The sequence below is a fragment of the Xyrauchen texanus genome, chromosome 26 (genome assembly GCF_025860055.1).
Source record: "Xyrauchen texanus isolate HMW12.3.18 chromosome 26, RBS_HiC_50CHRs, whole genome shotgun sequence".
In the NCBI taxonomy this organism is placed as follows: domain Eukaryota; kingdom Metazoa; phylum Chordata; class Actinopteri; order Cypriniformes; family Catostomidae; genus Xyrauchen; species Xyrauchen texanus.
This window is the reverse complement of record NC_068301.1, coordinates 15478252-15505185: the sequence shown is the minus strand read 5'-3', so window position 1 is coordinate 15505185 and position 26934 is coordinate 15478252. Positions and strand designations below refer to the sequence as shown.

General features: G+C 41.1%; 1 long non-coding RNA gene across 1 annotated transcript; it reads right to left on the bottom strand.

Annotated features, from left to right (window-relative positions):
* Positions 1-15194: 15194 nt before the first annotated feature.
* LOC127619930 (uncharacterized) lies at positions 15195-17562 on the bottom strand. The gene is made up of 3 exons (XR_007967646.1): positions 17425-17562; positions 16253-16372; positions 15195-15295 (listed from the first exon to the last, which is right to left on the bottom strand). It is a non-coding gene; the product is annotated as an uncharacterized LOC127619930 (long non-coding RNA).
* Between the last annotated feature and the right edge of the window lie 9372 nt (positions 17563-26934).

Here is a 26934-nt window from a genome sequence, read left to right as displayed (position 1 = left end):
AAGTACACAAATGCGGAACGGCATCTTTTAAAAGACGCATCTTTAAAAAGACATTCAATGCCAATGTGTTTTGCTCTAATAGAGAAAGTTTTACTCTTTATGAGGGTAATACTCTTTTAGAAGCGCTGTCAAAGCACCCAGGGGCGTAGTCTGCACTGGGGTGCAGAGGAAGAGAAAAGCCACTGGTAATGCGCCGTAAGATCTAACAGCTGTGCTCTGGAAGAGGTGAATGGAACAATAGTGAACGTCAGCTCACTGATCACACAACCGCTTGGCTCCGAAGAAGAAATCTGACTAAACAGATGAACGATTCCCTCCTTTTATACCTGTATGTCTGGGGGAGAGACATGCAAATTCTGTTCATCAATTTCTCATTGACCTTCACTCAAGTTCAAAGGTAACCAAGGCGAAGAGACCCCTAGTGTCACTACAATTGACACAACGTTGAGTGAGTGACAGAAAGGGAACACTTTTAACCCTTACTGCTTACTGATAGTCCATAGCCTATTCCAAAGCTGAGGTGCAAGATATTCTCTTTTGAACAGCAAGAATATTAAAAAAGAACCGACTATTTTAAAATAGCAGAGTTCCACTGAGTCACCAACAATCATTTACATTTACATTTATGCATTTGGCAGACGCTTTTATCCAAAGCGACTTACAGTGCAATTAAGACAGGGACAATCCCCCCGGAACAACCTGGAGTTAAGTGCCTTGCTCAAGGGCACAATGGTGGTGGCCGTGGGGTTCGAACCAATGACCTTCTGATTAACAGCCCTGTGCTTTAGCCACTCCACTCACCCATGTGATTATCTAATCAGCCAATTGGGCGGCAGCAGTGCAGTGCATAAAATCATGTGCATACGCATCAAAGCTTCAGTTAATGTTCACATCAACCATCAGAATGGGGAAACAAATGTGATCTCAGTGATTTGGAGCGTGGCATGATTGTTGGTGCCAGATGGGCTGGTTTGAGTATTTCTGTAACTGTTGATCTCCTGGGATTTTCACACACACAACAGTCTCTATAAATTTCCTCAGAATGTTGCCAAAAACAAAAAACATCCAGTGAGAAGCAGTTCTGTGGACTGAAATAATACCTTTTGATGAGAGGTCAACAGAGAATGGCCACCAAATTACCTCTTCTTACAGTTTGAATGGTGCATCAAAATGTCAAATGAAAAGATTTTTTAATCAAGCTCTCTGTTTAACAAGTATCTCCATTGGCCTTGAAGTGTCCATCAAAACCACGTATGTCAGGCCCTTATGTTTTGAAGAGCGTCAACAAATTTACATCAGTTGTCCGGCTGTCACTTGAAGCTAGAGTAAGTCTTTTCATTTATAACACCACCACCAATATAGTATCTCCTCTTGTTCTTTGAAAAAAAAAAAAAAAAAGTGTTAAAATATGTACAACTATGAGTCAAACAGAACGATTTGTGTAAACGACACAGTTGTTTTTTAGTTTGAAGTTTAGGGAAGAGTTTGCTTACATTGCACTGGCTCTACAATTTCCTTGACAACCAAAGTCATTCATGCATACACAATGTCAGGTGGCTTTAGAAAGTAGACTATACCAGCCATACATGGTTGCCAGATTTCCATCTTCGCAAAACTGCGAGTTAAAGCTAATTCTGTCAGGCAATTGATGATTTGGACCTGGACAACCTCGATCTCGAAACTGAACTGTCCACTCATCAACCGGTCTAGAAACGTTAGTCATAAAACTAATTTCAATCTAAAATGGTAAGTGAAAGCTCAGATTATGTCCAAAAATAAATTCTCTCGCAATCGATAACCTACCAACTGAGTTCTGGGAACTCAAACAGTTAGACTAGAGTCTGTAACTGAACAGTGTATTTCAACGTTTGTTAACAAAAATCCTAATTCCTATCGGATGTGTAATGATAGAATTCTTTTTATGGTGCTAAAGGTGACTTAAGTATGCTCTTTTCGATTCATTTTATAAGATTATTTTATGAGAAAAAGCCATTTTTACAAATGCAGTGTAATTCCTTTGATATTCATCATGGCAACAGTAATATGTTTCCACATTATTAATTCCCAATAAGGGTGACCCTGGAGTTACTGAAATAACAGCCCTCAATATTGTGCCCTTGATATAGCCACATAATCTCATGTTGCTTGAGGGGAACTGCCCATATAAATAGTTTACTGCAATTTGAAGCTTTTGTTCCTGTGGTCATTTTTCTGACAACATTTTTTTTTTTTTTTTATTAATTAATAAAAAACCTACTTTTACTTTTGACTTGTCATTCTTTGCTCATTCCTTTGCTGGAGAGACCTGCTGATGTATCTTGTTAGTAATGAAGGAAATGATCACTCTGTAGTCGCCCTATGAACACGCTCTCTCACACCCAGTTAAGAGTGCATTTGTAATTATTTCTACCACTTTCTGACAGCTGCAATGGTGTAGAGACGAGCTTTTAAAAGCCTGAAAGTTATATTTGGGGGGATGTAGATGTAGAATGAGGGCCTAGTCCTCTGAATTCCTTATATTCCATGTTACCCTTACTGTTGTTGTCTCTCCTGTCTGCTCTCTTCACATATGCTGAATCCCATTTCAAATACAATCTATCCTGTACAGGCCTAGTATGCCAGATTAGGATCAGTGCGTTTCAAACCATAGAATGGTTAAGATATATCACAGGGGACCGGATGGTGTACTGTTTGTGATGGATTTTTAAAGTATGCATCAGTGCTTGCTTTGTGAGCTTGTGGTATTAAGACACAATTTATGATCCAGTCTCACTACAAAATAAAAAGTACTACATTTACTACATTTTACATTACCAGCACAATATGTACGAATAAGTATAAGATCAAGCATGTATTATTTTGCTGCGGTTTAATTGTTTTCCCCATTCTTTTGTTGTGACCTTCAAGAGAGACCATTGTATGGGTCATATCAATATAAATACATAAACCTCAAGGTTTATACATTTCTTTGGAAGTTAGCCACAAAGTTTGATCCACTCATTTATTGAACTGTGGTGCCATTAACTAAATGACAATAAATGCTGTAAATAAATTAAATGAAAATAATATAAAATAAATACAGAATTACACTTGCCCCCTCTTATGCCTGTTATCATGGCGAGCATACATCTCTGGTGAGCTATTCAAACATGTTTGACAGATTCATGCTGAGGAGTAAAATTGCAATTGCAATAGAATGATTTGGGGTGTTTTCAGATTTGTAGCTTGCTTGATTGTTCTGAAACAGGGGCTAAAATATTTACAATGTTGCATTCTCTTCATGGTTCGGTTGGCTTTCAAAGTTATATTTTAAAATGCCAAAACTTTAAAATGTCTGTCAATGTTATTTTAATCCATCATTAGTTGCTTTTGCATTATTTCTGCAGAATGACAGAATCACTATGGATTTTAATTAGTGTTTGTGATATGCAGCTGAGTGTGATTAAAAAAATGTAATAAAATTCCGTTCAGCTTGTCATCTTGTCACTTCTTAGTGACTCAATGATTTTTACAAACGAAATGTGTTTTTTCAGTGCTTGAAGCCATTATCTCAGCAGGGAGCCCCGACGGTCAAGTGATTAACACCTCACACTGAGAGGTGCTAATGGGCGTTCTGTCTCCCTCTGCCTGGCCGGTGATTATATTAGTGAAGCTAACACCTGCAAATCACTGGGAAAATCAGCTACCACTTTTATTTTACAAAGTTATATGAAAATATTGTATTGGACATTTTTTGGTGTTCAATGTTACAATAAAAATCTTAAAGGGGTCCTGTCATGAGGAATAACATTTTCCTTGATATTTTGACATAAAAGACGTCTTTCTACTACAAAAACATACTGTAAATGTCAGAACTCAAACCTTTATCCCCAATACAATAAAAGCTTATATTGAAACTCTTTTTAGTAAAAAAAATGTATTGAAAGCTGCAAAAACACCTCGTTCTTTACTTCCGTGACTTCCTAATTAAGGAAATGCCTAATTAAGATCATTGCATGCTTGGCCCCGCCCACTGGTGCTTCAGTTCGTACTCAGAGTGTAAGACAGCAGGACATAGGCCAACTGTGACCGCACTATTCCTGAAAACCAAAGAAGACCTATCTGGTCTATTTTATTTAAACATGCTCAGACAGACATCTTTGATGACTTTATGCATATCTCAGGCCGCTTTTAAAATTTGTGTCAAGTTACATCTCTGAAGAGAAGCAGTTCTGTTTCTTGCTCTTCCCCTTCTGTAACTCTCTAGGGGTCGTTCTTGAGAGCCCCAAACACCTCCCATTCTTTGAGATAAAGTTATCTCTCAACTTCCGACAGCCACGGCTGCTGCCTCACGTGTCTGGGCACTGATCACACTGAGGCAGCGTTTGTGGATGGTTCATGTTCTCATTGCAAGAATATGACCATGGCAACATTGTGGTCACGGTTTTCCTTCCGCAGGAAAGCCACTCTAGCTGCCCCCAGCGCTGCGCTTTCTACCCACGGCTATGAGGCAAGGTCTCGCCGAGTAATTCCCTGTAGACCTCCCGTTACCAGCATGCTCGTTTGCTCCTGCCCTGTTCCAAAATTAGACCAGCCCACCTCACAGCCAGCAAGACGTCTCTTCGATTGCTGCATCGGAGAGCGCACTGACGATGTCGGACACCGATGACTCAACTGGGCTGCCACCTTCAGATCTGCCCGCCCAGTCTGAGGCTGACATAGAGCTGACCGCCATGCTTGCCCGGGCCACCGCGAGCATCGGGTTGAACTGGAAGCCTCCACCCTCCCCGGAGCGCATCATTGGTTCCTGAGTTCGGGGTGCCGCTCACAGCCATGCCCACCCCCCCAGTCACTTTCTTCCCAGAGGTGCACGCCGAACTGACGAGGTCATGGAGTGCACCTTTTGCTGCCTGAAACAAACTACCGGGTTCTTCCATTCACTCTACCCTCAATGTCGGGGCAGTCCACGGGTACACAGACGTCTCTCAGGTGGATAAGGCGGTTGCGATGTACCTGTTCCTGCAAAATGCTGCCACCTGGTGGTGGGGCATTGGGGAAGGTTATGTGCAGTCTGATGCAGCCTGCTCCTTTGGCATGCAACAGCTTGCTCGCACCTGCATCAGCAGTTCACGTAACCCGGTTCAGTGTCATGGCGTTATTGGATAGGAACCCCTACAATCAACACAATGTCGAGTGTGTGACAGAAGGGGAATGTCTAGGTTACTGTTGTAACCCCCCTTTACTTGATAGAGAGATTGAGACATTGTGTCCCTCTTGCCACAACACTGTACTAGCCGCTGAAATGGCCGGACCTAGTCTCGGCTCCTCAGCACAAAATCTGAATTAAGTGGCATTCCAGCTCCTTTTATACCCGTATGTCCAGGGGAGTGGCATGCAAATTCCACTCGTCAATTCTCATTGGCATTTGTTCAAAGAATGTGAGGTGTTCGGGGCTCTCAAGAGCGACCCACAGTGTCATAACATCGACACAAAGTCTCGTTCCCTCCATCAGGGAACTTTTGATTGTTTATGGTGCTGACATCTTGTTTACACCGGGCACATTCATTGACACAACGCAACAGCTTAAGGCAGTCTACACCAGGCACGTCGACACAAAACTTTCTAAACTGTTTATTTGTGTTGTTGGCAGTAGTAGTGCCAGCATGTGTTGTGCAAAATGTAACAAAACATCTGTTTACTGTTGGCGCAACATGACACGTCGCAACAGATGCTTCCATGGTAGACAGCATCATTGATTATAATGGGTTCTATAGCTTTTGACACAAGAGGACTCTCGTGTCTGGTGTAGACAGGTTGAGTGTAAATAGTTGAGCTTGAGATGAACAGTTTAATATATTCAGATGCAATGTGTTGGATGTGCATTATGTAACCCCTGAAATTTTGTTTTATAATGATGTGGTGCTTGTTCATCGCTTCATATTGAGTTAATGGTAAATAGCTGAATTTGAGGGGATGCAAGTTGTTAGCCAATCAGAACAGTGGGTATTTACCATGAATCTTTTGCCAAAACGGAGCGCTTCAGACAGAAGGCTAAAGACAGGTTGGAAGATCATCATATATAAATAAATTATTAATGTTATAATGCAAAAAAGCATTACTAACATTTTCTGTGGATCTCAGGGAAGATAAAACTATAAAAAAATAAAACAGCATTTCATGACCCGTTTAAAGTTCAATGGCTGTGTTAATTGTTGTGACAGTGTTGAAGCTAGTTTAGATAAATCAGCTGAAAAACATAAATGGGCATAATTATGCCAAATTAATGATATAATTATTGATGTTGTCACAAAACTAGTGTTGGACTTCCTCTTTCCTCTAATTAATTTGTTACATTTCTTTGAATTGCGATTCAATACATTTGCCTTCCTGTAATTCTAATTTAAATGTAACATCCTTGGGGCACCCAATGAAATTCAAATTCCAACTCATGAATTGAAAGACAATTCTTAAATTCTTAAATTCTGTATTTTGCCTGGCACAGTAGAACCATTTGTATACTAATACCCTTATGCTTAGATATTTCCCAAACACCAAACCAAACTTACAATCAGAGGTGGGTAGTACTGGCTACATTTACTCGAGTAACATTTTGTGGAAAAATTTACTTTTAGAGTAGGTTTAAATGTGGGCACTTTTTACTCTTAATCAAGTACATTTCTAATGAATTTTTTTTTTTTTTTTACATTTACTTCTTTACAATGGGCGGCATTCCTATCATTACATTCCTGGGTTTAATTTTTGTTAATGTATAATTTGAGAGATTATTGAATGGGACTTTTAATACATCAGAAGCACACACAGTCGTGTCCTTCAAAATGAAACCCTTTCTTCGCTCTGCACAGTGAAAAAAATTTTTCATCATGCAATGGCTTCATTTACCACCAAGACAAGCTGATATTGCAAGATTAAAATTGAAGCTCCATCTTATGGCAGCACTCTGAGGTAAGTTGTGGCTCTAATGCTAACGCAGGCTTTTCTGTGTAATGTGATGGTCATTTTCAGGGTGATTCTGTAACTGTGCTCTTATGACATTTTTTTAAGTATACATTTGTAAAATAGTTCAGCAATAGATCAGTGTGCTTTGTCCCGCATATCATGAACAGTATTTACTCATTACTTAGCACAGCTTTCACTCGTATTTCGGGCTGATTAACCGTATAAATCCATGTAAACATCCACGTTAAGTGTAAATGCCTTTTGCTCTACCGTTCGCGTGATTGACAACTGGAGTACAAACAGACAGCATTTTTGCACATGCAAAGCGAGGGACGAAACTACCAGCTAGTATGTCTTCCCCACGGTGGATTATGGGCAATTAAACATCGTCGAGTGTACATCAAATGTACACTCAAAATTAGAGTGCATTGTTAGAAAGAATGAGTGAACAAAAGTAGGAAACGAGTGGCTCACTCAGAATTCAGAGACTCCTACAAAATGGCAGACACCCGAAATAGTACACTATATAGTGGATTGGGGATGGCTTTAGACACAGTGTGTTCCATGATCGGGATTATTGCCCTATGCAGGCTTCATACTCTGCATTTAGAGAGCAGCGGTACTACTGTACAGAACTAATGATTTAAATTCTTTCAACACTGAAAACTGTAACTACACTGAAATAAGAATCCACGCAAGACTTTAAAAGCTATGAAATAGTGAAAGTAGGCATTAATAAAACATGATCTTGCTTTGGTTTATATTTTAGCTTTATATATAATGTCCCTGTGTGACAGTTTCAGGTTTTCATTGTAATAATTACTAGAAAGGTTTCCAAACCTCTCTTCTTATTAACAAATTTATCCATATCTGACAAGAGTCCTACAATTGATAGTTCACCCAAACATGAAAATACTCATTTACTCACCCTCATGTCATCCCAGATGTGTATGACTTTCATCTGCTGAACACAAATGAAGATTTTTAGAAGAATATTTCAGCTCTGTTGGTCCATAAAATTCAAGTGAATGGGTGCCAACAATTTAAAGCTAAAAACTAAATAAAAATCTGAATAAAAGTAATCCAAAAGACTCCAGTGGTTAAATCAATATCTTCTGGAGCAATGTGATATGAGAATGTGTGGATGAGAAACAGATCACTTTCACATTCTTCTCTACATATCACCCCCTGCTGAGCAGGGTGAAAAATGTCTAGCAAAAAGTGACAAATACTCACCTATCATATCCCTTCTGAAGATATGGATTTAACTATTGGAGTCTTATGGATTATTTCTATGCTGCATTTGTGCTTTTTGGAGCATCAACATTTTGGCACCCATTCACCTGCATTGTACTGACCTACAGAGTTGAAATATTCTTCTAAATTTCATAATTTGTGTTCTGCAGAAGGAAGGAAGTCTTACACATCTGGGATGGCATGTTAATGTTACTTATAAGAGAATTTTCATTTTTGGGTTGTTAAGTTTACTCCCCATCTAGGGGTCGGGAAGAAAACTAACAGGAGATAAAGAACTTAAAGGAAGGAAGGAAAAAAAAAACAAGACGTGTTTGGAGGTCTTCACTCCTGTCCCAGCCAACAACTACCACAACAGGTTATTAAGACAGTTAACAAGTTTCCACTCTCATAAATACAAAACAAAGGGAAGCATAAAGTCTTCAAGAGGCAACCAGGCCAAAATAACAAACAAAAATGATTCTAACTGAAAGGGAGGCACAAACTACTTACCCTTACCACAAAGAAATAGAAAATTAACATCATAAATCTTGCCTCACTCCCTATCTGGCCATAAACAGGAGAAAACAGGTTAAATAGCAAAGAAAATAGCGCCCACCTCTCTACCGCTTCCGTAGACCAATGGGTGGAAATGGTTGCACACCCAACAAAGGAACTTGTAATATTTAACGTGGGATAACAGTTTACCATAAAAACACAACTGGTGGTTTACCATTAACAACACCTCTAAGTCACAAAGGCTACCAACGCTGGAGCAGGAGGAAAGTGTCTCTCCTCTAGCAGACTTTCCACCTCAGCTTTATATTGTCGGTTCTTCTGGTAGTGCACCAATCAGAGCTGCTCAGCACTTGATCTTAATTACTCGCAGCTGATGTAAATTAACCCGGTTGGGATGACAGAGAACACAAGGGAGACAACAGAAAACAAACAAACAACGTATAAGCAATATACATTCAACTTCTACATCCACAGATGTAACAAGGAAATAAAAGAAAGATACGCCCTAGGACGTAACAGGGTGAACTATCCCTTTAAAGAGATAGCTAAGCCATAATTTAATATTATGTCATAAATTCCCTACCCACACATTGTTCCAAACTCGTGTAACCTTCTGTATTATGTGAAACAAAAAAGATCTTAGACAGAATGTTAGAGGCTGACAGTCTCAGTCACCATTCACTTTCAAAATATAAATTCACTAAAAGTAAATAGTGACTCAGGCAAACATTCTGTCTAATATCTACTGAGTGTTGCATGGAAGAAAGAAAGTCATAAGGGTTTGGAACAAAATGATGGTGAATGATGACAGAATTTCCATTAATAATAATAATAATTTTGTAATACAAGTTAAATGTGTATTATGTAATGGAATATAGGGTAGATAAAGTCTATTATGTCATTTGTGAAAGTAACGAGTTACTCGCTACTTGAGTACTCTTTTAATTTGATACTTTATTTCTTTATTAAGTAATTATTTATGTAAGTACTTTTACTTCTACTTGAGTTATTTTTAAAAGTAATTGTACTTTTACTTGAGTACAGTTTTTGGCTACTCTACTCACCTCTGCTTACAATGTTCCACACCTTAAACAGTGTTGTAGACACCTGAAAATGTCGTCAAACTAAATTCAGCTTGTGCCACCTATTCCAGCATTAGCTGTGCAGTGTTTAAAAATATCCAGTACCATTTTGGGTTCTCCTACTATGCTGGTTTGAAATAATTGTTATCAGGTGTGTTTTCATTTTAGCAATTGAGTGAGAGAAGAGAGATGGAGTGAAGTAAGAGGGAAAATGGAGGCAGAGATATGAGCAGAATTTAATAATGTGTACATTCTAAAACAGTGCACATTCAAAGAGGTTGACATTTCCTTGACCTTCAGCCCTGGAAACAGCAGTGGACTGAAATGACGAGAAAGAAAAGAGTGCTAATGAGGATGACACAGAGAGAAATGGCTCCCCTGGGCCATGTGCCAAACCCCCACCACACCACCACTAAAGCCCTGACAACTTTTTACTCTGGGAATCTCATTGCAACCTGTAACAACAGATGTTTGTTTAAAAAAAAAGTGTTTTATTTGTTTAAATTATAATTATTAAAGGTGCACTCAGTAATATTTTAGTTTATTGTGCGCTGACACCTTCGGGGCAGCACCTAAGAGCAAAAGGTCTAAGTTAATGATACCATGGCATTTATGCCTCATGTGATTGGCTCAAAAAATAAATAAATATAGTGCCAATAAGCAAAGACACTTCCAGGGGGCATGCACCAGCTGAGCAACTGCCATTGAGGTGAATGGAAATGCTAATGGATTCCTCTTGCCAGACATAATAGACAACTTTGATTTGACCTGCAGTAAAGGATCTATGCTTAGGAGTTTTATGTGTCTGCCTTAATGTAAAATTTGGCATAGTGGTTTTACCAGAAGTGGGGAACGATCACACGCAGGCAGCGTTTTATAAATGGTTCATATTCTCAGTGCGAGAACATAGCCATGGCAACATTGCGGTCCCAGCTTTCTTTCTTAATGGGAGACAGCCACTTCAGCCGCCACCCGCGTCGTTCCTTCTTCCACGGATTGAGGATGACACGGCTGGCGATTTGGGGACGACGACGAGCTCGGTTTCCCGCGAGTGCTCAGCCCCGGCAGGCCAGTGCTTACGAGTTCTGAAAACGCCTCTCTAGGACCTCTTCCTCAGTCTCTAACCCGCCCCCTACCGGGTGCACGGAGCAAGGTAAGTGCTTTGAGTCTTTTCTCAGCACACAAACCTCGGGATGCTCATCTGCCTTCCTACGTGCTATTACCTGCTCTCCCCGCCGCGAAGCCCCGCCCGGTACGTCAAAAGCGATCGTCCCGTTAGTGCCCCTCGGGCGGAGTTTGGATGCATGGCTTTCACTTCCCAATCCACTGCGCTGGCTGGCCAGGACCATCCGAATCGGCTACGCGATTCAGTTCGCCCGGCTCCCGCCTTATTTCAGCGGTGTTCACTCCACTTCCGTGCGCGGTGAGAAAGCCAGCGCCTTTACGAGCAGAGATCACGACCCTGCTCCTCGAGGATGCGATAGAGCCCATCCCTCCAGATGAGATGGAGAAGGGTTTCTGTATCACTTACTTCTTCGTGCCAAAAAAAAGCGGCGGGTTGCGACCAATCTTGGAACTGTGAGTTCTCAAACGGGCCTTCCACAGACTCCCATTCAAAATGCTCACGCAGAAACAGATTCTTACCTGCGTTCGACAGCTAGATTGGTTCGCAGTGGTAGACCTGAAGGATGCATACTTCCACGTCTCCATTCTGCCTCGACACAGACCCTTCTTACGGTGTTGTATCAGTACAAGGTCCTCCCGAAGATGACAGAGTATGTAACACAAAGACTTGTAACAGAAACAGACTTGATGACAGAAAATGTATTTGCCACATGTTACCTCCCCCACAGACTGAGGAGGATGTGGCCTCCACAGGGTATTTTCCCCCTGAAAGAATAGGACCGGGAAAGACCGCCTTCCCCGATGCGTTACATAGCGCCCCAGCAGCTTCATGTTCTATGTGAGAGACATAGTGAGAAAAAGGCTGCGGCTGCCGGGCTTGCTTCCATGCTAGTCATGTAGCACCTGTTCCCCCCCTCAGGGGTGGGGTAAACCTAAGGTCTGTATGTGACATCTCTTTGGAGGCATTGGGGAGGGCTGCGTGCAGCCGACACAGTTGCCTCTAGCATGCAGTAGCCTGCTTGCACCTGTCTCGACAGTTCACGTAACACAGTCAGTGCGTGGCATTTTTAGATGGGACCCCTTGTGTCACTTCATTCAACACAACGTTGAGTGAGTGACAGAAGGGGAATGTCATGGTCACTGTTGTAACCTCCGTTCCCTGAGGCACTAGACCTACCAATGTAAACGGCCGTACCTTATTTTCGGCTCCTCAGTGCAAAATCCTGACTGGCACTCGCTGACCCGCTTCCCTTTATACCCATATGTCCGGAGCGGGGCATGCAAATTCTGTCTGCAACTTGACATTGGCCTTTTCTCAGGTTCAGAGGTACGTTTGGCATCCCAGGAAGACCCCTTGTGTCACTTCATTCGACACAACGCCTCATTCCCTCCCTCGGGGAACGGAGGTAACCATGATGTTATTGCTCATATAAATGTTCCTATTTTTAAGCCACTCTGGATGAAATGACCAGTTTTTAGATCATTCAGAAATCTGGTTGCAGTTCTAAGTTTTTAGTTCTGTTGTGCACAGTGTTCAGAGCAGAAGATAAATTGATATATACCATGTACCAAATCTATCCCCCTATAAAATACAATCTGCCCTTCAGTCCTCTAGTTGTCAGTTTGCATTAGTTTTATCATCTGTCATTCATTCTGTTTTATTAAATATATTATCTATTGAAATTTTAGTCATCCTCTTTCATTAGTGGTTTAGTAAAGTACAATAAAAAAAGAAAACATTTGAACTCCAATCTATCTTAATTTCAAAAGAACATGGCAACAAGGCATCACAATTGCTGAAAAATTAAAATAAAACGTTCTTTCTACATTCTAGAGGCGGCTGTGAAAATGGAATGCATACAGTTTCTGTTGAATTCTATTGCCATTGTTTTGACCTGTATCCAATCCATCATCATTATGAGAGAAAGAGAGTAGTGTTGGAGTGAGAAAGAGAGAAGGACAGGAAACATTCCATTCTAATTCCACTGAAAACATGTGCTGCTCTCCAAATGTCCTGTTTACAGGTACATCTACCCAGCTGGTATGCTTGTCTGACTCCAAGGATCAACAAATAAAGCCCTTGTGGGCAATCTTAACCTATCACTTGGAGGGGCTCTGCCAAGCATATATGAAACCACGGAGCCAGACATGTACAGAAAAGAATGTTTTTGCCTCCAAACCTCAACACAAGTTTGGCACGCATAAGTGTATTGGTTTATAATAGATGGCACGCATGACAGATGGCATGTTTCATTGTTTGTCACATAGGGACCATATTGTCTGGTTTTGGAACAAAACACTCAGGGCTTTGATGAATGCATCTTGCTTTAACAAAATACAAGAGGCCTGCTTGACTTTGCTATCTGCAATGAGAATATGATCTGGTTTTATTGTAGTGGTAATTTTGGTCTCTGTCATGATTTACTGCAGATTAAGTGTTTTATGTACACTAATGCTCACTTTATTACTAAGACTATGTGGAAAATCACTTTTCTGAAAAGAGTTTCTGAAAGGCTGTTTTCTTCAAGGTCTATGAGGGTGATTTCACTAAAAGTTTGTCTGTCTCTGTATCATTTACTCTTTACTAAAGCAACTGATATGACTTTTCTTCATCATTTCTATGATAAACTATTCTGTTTTATAGTTACTTGCAAGTCCATTTTATGCAATAAATGTGATAAATCTTTTGAATGAGTAATAACACAATTTCACAAGTTATTAGGTTTTGGATCAATGCCTTTTTCACGTATCGATAATCAGAAGATTTTCTAAATGGTTATCGGTATCTGGATTTTTTTTCAGATATAAATAGTTCTACCTATTGTACAACATTATTTGTGTTTTTAAACAATTCTCAACACAAATTTGGAAAATGTGAGCAGAATTATAAATTAAAAGGGATTGCACCCTGGACAGGTCTGATGGAAAACATGGCACGCTCTAAAATTAGAAATAATTATTTTCTATGAAGATATATACACAGCGTGGTCTCGCTGTCTCTCGAGGCTGCAGAGAAATGTGCCACGGAGCGTAACTTGCATACATTTCCAAAGATTAGGACAAAGATTATTAACTCTAGTCAAAAGTGGATGATTTGTGCACAGCATATGCATCTTTCATGTAGACTACACAATGTATGTTCAGGTACAAATATGTCTTTTTGTGATTTGACAGCTTGAACCTCTATAAAGATATGGAAAAATTGCATAATAATTATTCAATTTGTGCAGTTAAACCAGTTTCATGTTCATTCAGCTCATAAACATCACTTTAATTCTTGAATAAGTAGAAAAAGCTTTGTAACTTTTGTTACAAGTCTTTGTGTTACAATACCTGTGCCTTGTTGCGACCTGCTTCAGTAAATGTTATATCACCACGTTGTGGTCTCCAAACGCTATTACACCAGACATTCAACCGAAGTGTGAATTGGAAAGCACACAAATTAGGCTTCTAATTTAAATGCTGGCTAATGTTAATATATCAATGCCTCAAATCATATAGACAAAATGATGTGCCGATCAATAATCAATATATCAATATTTTATGACATGCCTTAATGTTAGTGAGTGTTGATGAGAATTATGTTATTGAAACATCACAATTATTGGCTAAGTTCACACACAGTGTTTGGTATTGACAACCGTATTTATTCAAATATGGTTTTACATTGTGCTCTACATACAACAGCAGGCAGGAATGGAATGAATAGTAAGTGAATGAACAGGTAGCTAATCTGGTTCTCTTACTAACCATAATAATGCTTGTAAACTTTGATAGAATAAGCATTGCCATAACTTGTCAGAGGTAGTACACAGCTCTAACATTAGTGATTAAAGAATAACCTACAAAGTGTGTAGTTGTCGACTTTCATTCATATAGCACCCATCAACTGAATTCGCTCTCAAAATGAGGTTTCAAGTTCTTACATTTTTGTGGCATCACATCAGTTATTGAATATTGCTGTCAAACTCTTAAAACTGAACTGTGTATGAACATAATCATAATCAAAACAGGACTAACAACCATATTCTGCTGCTGTGTGAACATTTCCTTAATGAGCTATCACTTTCGAACAAATCACTCCACCATTAACCCAATACATAATAATCACACTGCATTTCATGTCCGTTTGGCTGAGGCATATGGGCCTCAGCCAAAAATACTGACAAATTAATATCATATTTCTTTTCAATTCTATCCTTTCCAATGTGAGTGGAACTGGTCTGTGCATTGCCTGGGTAACCGGCTGTCTCAAACACAGCATTTCATGTCCGTTCCCAAGAGCCAAGACTGGTCAGCCTCATTTCCATCTTCTCCCCAGACGTGTACCCAAGGCCCCTATTTAATGAGAGCCAGCCACTGACGAGAGATGCCCCACGAATAATCCTATCTGAAGAGAACTGTTTGAGGAAAGAGGGAAAAACCACATATTCAACTTATATGATTCTGTTAAGAGAAGAATCTCTGTGTGTGTGTGCCTTTCAAATATTTTGTATGTGGTCTTAACACAAAACACATACAAAGGCATGCACACATATGGGTATTCTTAGCTTAGAAAAGTGGGTATGTTTTTAAACTTATAGTATCAGCAGAAAACATTTGCCTACTTGCTTCTACTTTGTTGAGCTTTTGGTATTGTTAGAGAGCTAGTGATCAGAAAGAATCAGGTAACAATAGGAACAGAGTAACAATGGCAGGACAGTAATAGATACAATAGACATAAAGCCTAAAATGTTGCCTAGTCTAAGTTTGTGCTGTACATTTGTTCTCCATTAAAAAAATGGCTACTAAAACTTTTAAAAATAAATGTGCCTTGTCAGCTCTACCAAGAATGAAATAATTCTTGCATCACTTCTGAAATCAGCTTAGGACACTCCAGTCTGACATGAAATCATTATTTATATTGGTGGTTTTTGAGGTAGCCATTACATGATCTCATCGATTTATATACAGCAGGTCTATCGAAAAATTATCTACGCTTGCTTTGCCTATAGAGAAATATTTTTCAAATGATAAATTCTACTTTTTAGTTAATTAAAAACAAAAAGAAGCTTATTTGGGAATAGGTGTACTTTCATTTCTAATGGTAAATTAAGGGAAATATACAATAGGTTTGGCTTTTTAATAAAAACAACAACCGTAGAATCACATATCTAAACATGTTACCAGAAGACTTTACAAATTCTTTGACAGGTACAGTACAATAAATGGTATGTCAATTTCACATCTGAAAGTCACATATGGCATGGATTTAGTTTAACTTTCACATCTGAAAGTGGAGATTTGTAGTAAAAAAAACACACCTATCATATCACCTTTAAAGATATGGATTTAACAACTGGAGTCTTATAGATTACTTTTATGCAGCTTTAATCTGTTTTTTGGATCTTCAGATTTCTGGTCATCATTCACTTGGTAGGACCTACAGAGCTGAGATATTCTTCTTCTAAAAATCTTCATTTGTGTTCTGCACACATCTGGAATGACAGGAGAGTGGTTAAATTATGAGAATTTTCATTTTTGTATGAACTATCCCTTTAACACTGTGTAATTCTGCTTTCAGTAGTGCTGACAAGTCATATATGGGTCATGGACAACCAGCTTCCAAATTAATTGAAAATGCACCATCTCAGGGCCTGGGTAGTAGCTCAGCGAGTATTGGCGCTGACTACCACTCCTGGAGTCACAAGTTCGAATCCAGGGCATGCGGAGTGACTCCAGCCAGGTCTCCCAAGCAATCAAATTGGCCCGGTTGCAAAGGAGGGTAGAGTCAAATGGGGTAACCTCCTCATGGTCACTATAATGTGTTGTTCTCGCTCTCATTGGGCCACATGGTGAGTTGTGTGTGACGTGCTATGTCTCGGCGGTAACACGCTCAACAAGCTATGTGATAAGATGTGCGGATTGACTGTCTCAGAAGTGGAGGCAAATGAGATTCATCCTCCGCCACCTGCATTGAGGTGAGTCACTACACCACCATGTAACGGTGGCGGTCCCAAATAAATAAAAAAAAAGAATAACTGACTTAAGTCAAATTGTTTGGGTGCCAGACAAGGTTTTACTTGTCAAAGACTAAATCAGTACACATATATAAACCACCGATACACAAAATGAATGCTGTCCAATACCCACAATAGCGCATAGAATATGTACTTAAATGTACACTCATAAGTTGAATGTTTTAAGGAAAAAAACAAAAACAAAGAAAACACGCTATTTAAGAAAACATATTAAAAAAAAAAAGGTAACTCAATTTTCACTTTCAAACAGCATGTTTTTATTTCCTCTCTTTTTTCTCACAATGACAAAAACAAAACTATTGAATACATAAACAGAAGCAAGCAGATTGTGGCTTCACAGTTTGATTCACAGTGCGTCTGTGCATGCGTGTGTGCTTAGTTAGCGTGTATGTGTGTGTGTTGACTGCAGGCAGCAGGCTACGTAGCGGACCCACCACTAAACATTCAGAGCCTGGAAAAAAGTTTTGAGTCTTAGCGCAGGGTTAAAAGATGATGGACAATGCTAATACCTGTGGCAGGTGAGACATGCTGGAGTTATGTTGCACCAGGCAGGCGAAATGTGCAGAGCTCAATTTCTCTGTCACTTGGCGGTCACCCGGTCAGCGCACACAGAAAATCCAGGAACAACTGGCTGCGCCCGGCCTTCAGGTAGCATGTTACCCTCTTAGTTAACCTATGAGTTTTAAGTTTATTTTCCTTTTTTTTTTCCACTTCCGCTTCTCTCTCTCTCTCTCTCTTTTATGCAATTTCCTTCTTCCTCATTGGTTTCCGCCCATTTGGAAAAGTGAAAGAGACGGTATGGATTTTTTTCCGTATCGCCACAACCACGATGACTTAGAGCACATTGAGAATTGGGCATTCAAAATTGGGGAGAAAATGGGAGAAAAGAAAAAAAAAGAAAATGCACCATCTCAGCTAACCATGTTTCCCTTTCTGTCACTCACTAGTGTAGTGACACTAGGGGTTGCTCTTGGGGGTTGCCCCAAACACCTCAGATCACTGAGAAAAGGCCAATGAGAATTAGCAAGTAGAATTTGCATTCCACTCCCCTGGACTTTTGGGTATAAAAGTTGCTGGAATGCATCCACTCATTCCGATAATTGTTTTCGCAGCCTAGTGGTTGTGTGTCAGCAAACTGAATTTCACTGCCAGTCCATTCACCTCTCAAAAAGAAGTGATTGCTGTCGGATATTCGGCGCATTCCAGCGGCTTTCTCTCCGTCTACACGATCAGTGTAGTGTACGCCTCTGGGCGCTTTGACAGTGCTAAAAGTGTATATATTCTGAGCAAAGGGTATATTTTCCTCTATAAGCGCAAACACAGGGACGTTAATGTATTTTTAAGTTCAGTTTATTTCTTTATTTGATCAGGGACAATGCACAAAAAAAACATTAGTCTAAAAAAGAAGAGATGTCATGTGCCAGGTTATAGCAAAAAATGCTAATTTCCACCTGCTGTCCCTGGACAGGTTGATGTTATACTTACAAAAGTTATAATAAAATAATATACAGAATAATACATGAAAATCACTCACATCATAAAAAACACTCTCTACTTCAGGAAACTATCACTCGCTCATTTACAGTTTACATCATTCATATCACAGTCATTCAGTGCGTACAGATTTGCTTTGATAATAACCATGGTTTGGTCAGGCGTGTAAAAGTACTAAAGTTTGTACATGAAATAATATCGTTTGGAAGAGTGTTCCAAAGGCTCGCTGCTTTATAAGAGAACGATTGTTGACCGTATGTGGTTCTACGTCTCGGAACGCTGCACTCTCCTCTGACTGTCGACCGTGTGGCTCTTGAAATTCTCTCCGAATTTAGTGTGACAAATTTTCTCAAAGGGGGAGCAGCGATGTTATTGATAATTTTAAATAAAGCAGAAATTTGATTATATTTAATGAGGTTTTCAAAACTCAAAATGTTATATTTACTTTGTACTTTACAATGATGGTACTGGCGAGGCTTTTTATCATGAATTTTCATAGCCCTTTTATATAATGATTCAAGTAATTTTAACGATGTTTTACACGCCGGAGACCAATTAGACATGCAAAACAGTAGATGTGGAACAATCATAGTGTTGAGATATATATTTGAGGCTTCCGTAGTTAATGAGTTTCTAATATGTTTATAGTTCATCAAATTAAATTTCAATTTATTACCAATTTTTTTAATATGACTTTTAGAACCGAGATTCGAATCAATTACTAGACCTAAATATTTTGTTTCGTTTACATTTTTTATTTTTTGTCCATTTACTTGAATTTCTTGAGTTTGTTGTAGTTTACGTTTATTTGAGAAAAACACTGAGACCGTTTTATCAACGTTTAAGGTCAAACAAGACGTCTGCAACCATTCTGCAACTTTTTGCATCTCTTTTGATAATTTGTCAGTAACCTCCAGCTCGTTTTCCCCAAAAGTGAAGATCACCGTATCATCAGCGTACATGATTACGTCAACGTCCGAACACACTCTAGGGAGGTCATTTATATAGATGCTAAAAAGCAAGGGTCCCAAAATAGACCCTTGTGGCACTCCCATCGAGGTAGCTCTAAACGCCGATTTGATGTTATTAATTTGTACACACTGGTGTCGGTCGCTCAAATAAGATCTTATCCAATTTTGAGTGTGCTCAGAGAGACTATGTTGATTTAGTTTACTGTAGAGTATCTGATGATTGACAGTATCATAAGCTTTATGCAGATCAAGGAAGACTGCTCCCACCACCCTTCCCTGATCCACATATGCCCTGATCATTTCCAAGAAGTAGCAACAGGCAAAGTCTGTTGAATATTTCCGTCTAAAACCAAATTGCATTGGATTTAAAAGAGATTGTGAGTCAAAATGGGTGGTAAGTTGCTCCGCCACTGTCTTTTCGAGCACTTTTGACGCAGCTGGAAGGATGCTTATTGGACGATAATTATTCATGTCTTGTTTGTTTCCAGACTTAAATATAGGGGTGACAATCGCAGGTTTTTGGGCTGCTGGAAAAATACCCTCACTAATTGATTGATTGATCATTGTTGTCAACGGATCAGAAAAAATGTCCTTATATTGTTTCAAAAAAGAAGTATCAAGTCCATAAATATCCTTTGCTTTGCTGCTATTTAGCACAGTAATTATGTTTTCAACTTTAGTTTTAGTTATTAAGCTAAGATTAAAATCAGATTTGTAACTGAATATGAAAGGGGGATGAGCAGTTTGAAAATTCTGAGCCAGTTTTTGGACACTGTTTAAAAAATATTCATTAAAATTTGTTGCTATTGCAAAAGAGTCATCAATAATTTTTCCATTAATATTGAGACAAATATTTTCACTTTTTGATGTTTCTTTTCCAATCAATTTATCAATAGTTTTCCATATTATTCTACTATTGCCTTGTGCATTTCTTATGATTTCAAGAAAAAAACTGGCTTTGGCCTTTCTAAGCTCAGCTGTAACTTTATTTCTTTGACTTGTAAAGGCAAGTCGATCCGTTGTTAATCCTGATTTTAGAAATGTTTTTAGCGCCACATCTCGCTTTTTTATCATATCCCAAATAATTTTGTTGAACCATGGCAAATATCGTTTTGTATGTTTCTTTCTTTGCTTATTTTTTGTATATTTGGTTAAGATCTCATTTATGGCTAACATAAGATCATGACAGCCCTGTTCACAAGATTTTTTCTCCAAGATGTCTGCCCACTTTGTTTGTTTTAAATCTTTTTCAACCAGTTGTAAATCTTTCTTTGGAATGAATGTGATACACATTTTACTATTCATTGAATTTTCGTTCTTGCACCTTATTTTTATAAATTTTCTAGCTACTAGGGTTAAATTGTGGTCAGACATGCCTGTGATTAAATTATAGGTTTTAATTATTCTCTCGGGTTTATTTGTCAATATTAAATCTATTAAGGTTTGAGAAGATCTTGTTATACAAGTTGGTTTACTTAATTGTTGTGTCATTTGAAAAGATTTTGTTATTTCTTTTAAGTTTGTTTCTACATAATTTCTCAGACCAATTCAAATTAAAATCACCTAAAAGAATTACTTCTTTTCCATCCCATTGTTTAAGTAGGTTACCAAGAGAAATAAAGAAATCATTAGTAGCTTTGGGAGGTCGATAAATTGCTAATACACAGAAAGCCATTTGAGGAGATAAAGTAATAGTAGTCCCCACGCACTCCAAGTTATAATCACTGATGTCCATTTGTTTACTTTGGATGTGATCTTTTACGTAAATCAGCACACCGCCGCCTTTACCCTTGTTTCTGTCACGTCTATACAAGGTGTATCCCGACACTTTCACTATAGAAGAGGGAATAGTAGGAGTTAACCAGGTGTCCGTTAAGCAAAGATAGTCAAGATTTGAGTCCGTTAACAAATGTTCGATCTGCTCAGTCTTTGAAACAATGTTGCGGATGTTTAAATGTCCTCCGAAGATGCCCTTCGGCTTTATTTTCGGGTTCCAAAGCACGCTCGCGTGATTCACAGTCTGAAACAGTTTCATTTGCTGCTGTTTAAGTGAGGCAGTAGTATTTGCAGTAATTGCTGGCTTAGCGTGGATCACTGATGTTAATATTTTCTCAGGAATGAGCATAGGAGCGTAGTTTATCAGGGGGTTACCTCGTTTGGAGGTAACACTAGAGCCTTGGATATGGGTCAGCGGCGCTTCCACCACATGAATGGGAACAACTGATTGTAGAGCGTCCACACGATCTTGATAATCCAGAGGCCCGGGGTTTAGATGAATATCCCCACATAGAAGCAAAAACGTGCAGAGAAAGACAGAATATCCTCGAGTCCGACTTGCCGGTACCGTCCCTCTGAAGCAGCGCCGCTCACGCAGCGCGCTACGAGTACATGCTCGCCCGTCTTTTAAAACGTTTGAGTAAATGGTGTATTGGCACCATGAAGCAATTGGCATTAGCATGACTATGTTTGCGAACGCCGTAGCCTGCAACAAAGTATGGCGTTCGCGTTCACGAGATCCCCACAGTTGTATCAGTAGGAGAAACAACACATACAGTGTTACCCAGAGATGTAATGAGTTCTCTGTTTTAGTGTGTTTAATGCGTGAGTTCAAAGATGCAGGAATTCCATTTGCAAAAAAATCATCTGGCGGTCTCCCAGTTTGTTTTAGGAAAGGTGCAGCAGTACCTGTCAAGCAACTGCCTTTCTCCGCCATTTAAAGACGCGTCTTTTTAAAGATGCCCTTCCGTCTCTGTGTAGTTTTTGGGTGCTGTCGTTACCTCTCCACTTCTGATGGCCACGATCGCTGCCACACGTTTCTGGGCCGTAATCATGTTGAGGAAGCATTCGTGGACTGTTTATGTTCTCATTGCGAGGTTGGCAACCATGGCAACGTTGCGGTCGCAGCTTTCTTTCTTTTGGGGGAAAGCTACTTCAGCCGCCCCCCTCGCCAACTTATACCTGTGAGTATGAGGCCGGCCTGGTTGATGCTGGAGGCGATTTGGGGGCTCCAATGGGTTCAGTTCCACTGGGTAATCAGACAGCTCACCTCAGGGCCAGCTTAATGTCTCTTTCGGAGCTCGCAAGATGTATGAGATTTCTATCGCTGCATCAGAGACCACCTTGGTGATGTAGGACGCTGAGGACTTGATTAGGCTAGCTCCTTCGGGTGTGCCGGCACATTCTGAAGAGGAGTCGGTGCTGACCACCATGCTTGCTTGGGCCGCCGCGAGTGTCGGGCTGGAATGGAACCCTCCACCCGCCCTTGAGCACTCATGGCTTGACGATTGGTTCCTGGGGTCGGCGCATCGCTCACAGCCTCCGCCTTTCTTTCCGGAGGTGCACGACGAACTGACATCCCTCAGCTCGACTGCTCTCACTACACTCGGAGACTATGCGGCCGATTGTATGCCGCGATTCCTCAGGTGGATAAGGCGGTTGCGGTGCACTTGTGTCCGCAAAGCACTGCCACCTGGTGCCGTCACCCAGCATTTCCTTACAGGGCCTGTAGTCATCTCGTCATCTCTGGTGGCCAAAGCCTACAGTGCCGCTGGTCAGGCTGCCTCTACCCTGCATGCCATGGCCCTCCTGCAAGTCCACCAGGCCAGGGCACTGTATGAGGGTAGTTCACTCTAGGCGACTAAGGTCACGTCGTGGGCACTCGAGCAGACAATGTCCACTCTTGTGGCTCAGGAACACCACCTATGGCTGAATCTGGTCGAGATGAGGGACACTGACAAGGTATGCTTCTTGACTGCACCCATCTCCCAGGTCGGCCTTTTCTGCGACAACAGCGAGGACTTCACCCAGCAGTTCTCGGCGGTAAAGAAACAGGCAGAGACAATACAGCACATGCTCGCCGAGGATGTCCCCCTGCGGCGGCGAAAGCCCAGGCGCCTCCGCCCCAGCCTGAGCCAAGTCCTCTGCCCTGTTATAGAGCCCCCCACAGGAAGCCAATGCCCCCCCGCCTCATGGCCTGGCGCTAAGACCCCCAAGAATGCTCCTAAGCACCCCTGAGATGGACGACTCAAGGAGGAAGATGTCTGCTGGAACTCAGGAGCTGGTGACCAGACCACTTCTTCTCCTGGTGGAGGGCCGGGAGGAGAATCTTTTGTTCCCCCCTTTCTTCCTTCGGCCTGTCCCCATCCCCTCGCATCTTCATTAAGGTAGCAGAGGCAGCTCTTGCCCCGTTAAGGGAAGTGGAAATCCGCATACTCAACTAGCTCAGGGACTTGCTGATCCTAGTGCACTCTCGAGAGTTGCTGTGTGCACACAGGGACCTGGTGCTCTCGCACCTCAGCCGTCTAGGGCTTCTGGTCAACTGGGAAAAGAGCAAGCTCTCCCTGGTTCAGAGCATATCTTTTATCAGCATGAAGTTAGACTCATTCTCTTGTTGAGTGATTCACAAATGAGCATGCGCAGTTGGTGCCGAACTGCCTGAAGTCATTCAGGCGTAAGACAGCAGTTCAACTGAAACACTTTCAGAGTCTCCTTGGGCATATTGCATCCTTGGTAGTGGTCACGCTGCTCGGGTTGATCCATATGAGACCACTTCAGCACTGGCTTCAGAATCGAGTCCCGAAGTGGGTGTGACAACACGGCACACATCGCATGGCCATCACGCCGGTCTGCTGCCACTTGTTCAGCCCTTGGACAGACCTTGAGTTTCTGCAGGCAGGAGTCCCCCTACAACAAGTGTCCAGGAACATTGTGGTTGCGACAGATGCCTCCAAGTCAAGCTGGGGTTCTGTGTGCAATGGGTAACCTCCCTCCTGACTGCACTAACTTCCATCAAGAAGGTCGGGGACCTGCAAGCATTCTCTGTCAGCGAAACGTGCCTGGAGTTCGGTCTGGAGGACTCTCACGTTATCCTGAGACCCTGACCAGGCTATGTTCCCAAGGTTCCCATGATCCATTTTAGGGATCAGGTGGTGAGCCTGCAAGCACTGCCCAGGGAGGAGGCAGACCCAGCCTTATTGTTGCTGTGTCTGGTGTGCTTTGCGTATCTACTTGGATCGCACACAAGAGCTTTAGACACTCTGAGCAGCTCTTTGTCTGCTTTGGTGGACAGTGGAAAGGGAATGCTGTCTCCAAACAGAGGCTTGCCCTCTGGACCGTGGATGCCATTTCATTGGCATACCAGGCCCAGGCCATGCCTGCCCCTTTGAGAATATGAGCACACACGAATAACTAAAACAGAGTGAGAAAAGGCATGGATGTGGGGAACTACATGACCTTTTTTGGGGCATTGGGGGAGGCTATGTGCAGTCCGAGTGCATCTGCTTTTATGCACACAATAGCCTGCTTGCACCTGCATTGGCAGTTTACATAACAAAGTTCAGCTGTTGTGATGTTTTGTATAGGGACATCAACACAACTTGGAGTGAGTGAAAGAAGGGGAACGTCTCGGTTAATGTCATCACCTCTGTAACATGATGGAGGGAATGAGACGTTGTGTACCTCTTGCCACAATGCTGTACTACCCTCTGAAATGTCTGGGACCTTGTCTTGGATCCTCAGCACAAAAACTGAATGAGTGGATGCATTCCAGCTCCTTTTATACCCTTATGTCCGGGTGATGGCATGCAAATTCCACTCGCCAATTCTCATTGGCCTTTTCTCAAAGATCTAAGGTGTTTGGGGCTCCCAAGAGCGACCCCTTGTGTCACTACATCAACACAACGTCTTGTTCCCTCCATCAGGGAATGGAGGTTACGACAGTAACCGAGATGTTTCTATCACCATTCTTAGTGATTTTTGAAATAATAAATGGGAGAACTTTCATTTTTCATGCACAGTGGATGAGCAACATGTTTCTTTGAAAACATTTGTAAATATGTGTTACACAAGCTATACAAGCCATATTTCATTTAAGTTAAAAATAATGACCAATTCTGCCACATTTAAACAGAATGTTCATGTCATTTTCATCACAAATGGCGCACATTTGTATCCAGGGGGGACTTTAGCATTGTCACTCTGCCTTTTGATCTGTTCAGAGGGGGAACAAAAACACTCTTGATGTTGCACTGACAGAGCAGCTCTTTTTTTAATTCAAATTTAATTAAGCAAAGGTTCAAATACTTTTATACATATTCAAACTGTACATATAAGTTTTGCACTTTAGATGGTTGACATGATTTTGGAATAAAAATCCATTTCACTTATTCAAAGTGGCAGGGTTATTCAATTAAATTTCAAAGCAAATGTTTATGAAACTTATTAAATGTGACACTATGATATTAGAATTTGTCATCATAAAATGAGTCACTAGATGAAGTATGACATCATTACACCAGTTCGAAGTGAAGCCGAGTCGGCTAGCTTGAAGCACAAAACTACAAGCATATAACAAGAATTCCTCATATTGCTGGCATCAAAAAATACACATTGTGAAATCAAGCATGTCCTTATAACCAAAAAATGATGTATGCTAAGCAGTGAAGATTTAAAATCAAAGCAAGATTGCTATAGGTCACCACTGTAAGGGTTAAAGGGATAGTTCACCTCAAAATAAAAATTATGTAATAATTTACTCACCCTCATGTCGTACCAAACCTTATTTCTTTGGAACACCAAAGGAGAACTTCTTGCATAAAACACCATTCACATTTCTTGTATGAAAAAAGCAACATTGAAATACAATTCTGAATAGTTAATTTTATTTTCACTTGAAGCAAGAAAGTAATATGGGTTCACCGTCTGTCGCTCACTTCGACGGTGTGTCGAAGAAGCGACACTAGGGGTCTCTCTTGAGCACCGAATATGCCTCTAATCCATTAAAAAAGGCCAATGAGAATTAGGCAGACAGTATTTGCCTACCCCGCCTCGGACATACAGGGAAATATGGGGAAATACGTAGAGTTCATTTAGAAATTTTCTTCGGAGCCAATGGTCGTGTATGCAGTCAGCTGAGTTACACACCTGTTCCTGTTCCTCTGACACTTGCCTGCTATTGTATCTACGGCGCACTTCAGTGGCTTTCTCCTTCTCTGCACGGCAGTGTAGTTTGCCCCTGGGCGCTTCAACGCGTACTTTCACGTCTCAATTCTGTTCGCGAGACGTGAACCTCTCGTTACGGTTCGCGTTCGACAGCCAGTCGTATCAGTACAAAGTCCTCCCCTACGGCATGTCTCTGTCCCCTCGCGTCTTCACGAAAGTCGCAGAAGCAGCCATTGCCCCGCTCTGAGAAGCCGCCATCCGCATACTCAATTACCTCGATGACTGGTTCATTCTGGCCCACTCCCGAGAGTTACTATGCACTCAAAGAGACCAGGTGCTCAGACACCTCAGCCATTTGGGGCTTCAGATCAACTGGGAATAGAGCAAGCTCGCCCTGGTTCAAAGCATCTCTTTTATCGGCATGGAGTTAGACTCAGTCTCAATGTTAGCACGTCTCACCAACGAGCGTGTGCAGTCAGTGCTGGAATGCCTCGCCACCTTCAGGCCAGGCACAAAGGTCACTTTAAAACTTTTCCAGAGGCTCCTGGGGCACATGGCATCCTCCATGGCGGTCGCGCCACTGGGGTTGATGCATATGAGACCGCTTCAGCACTG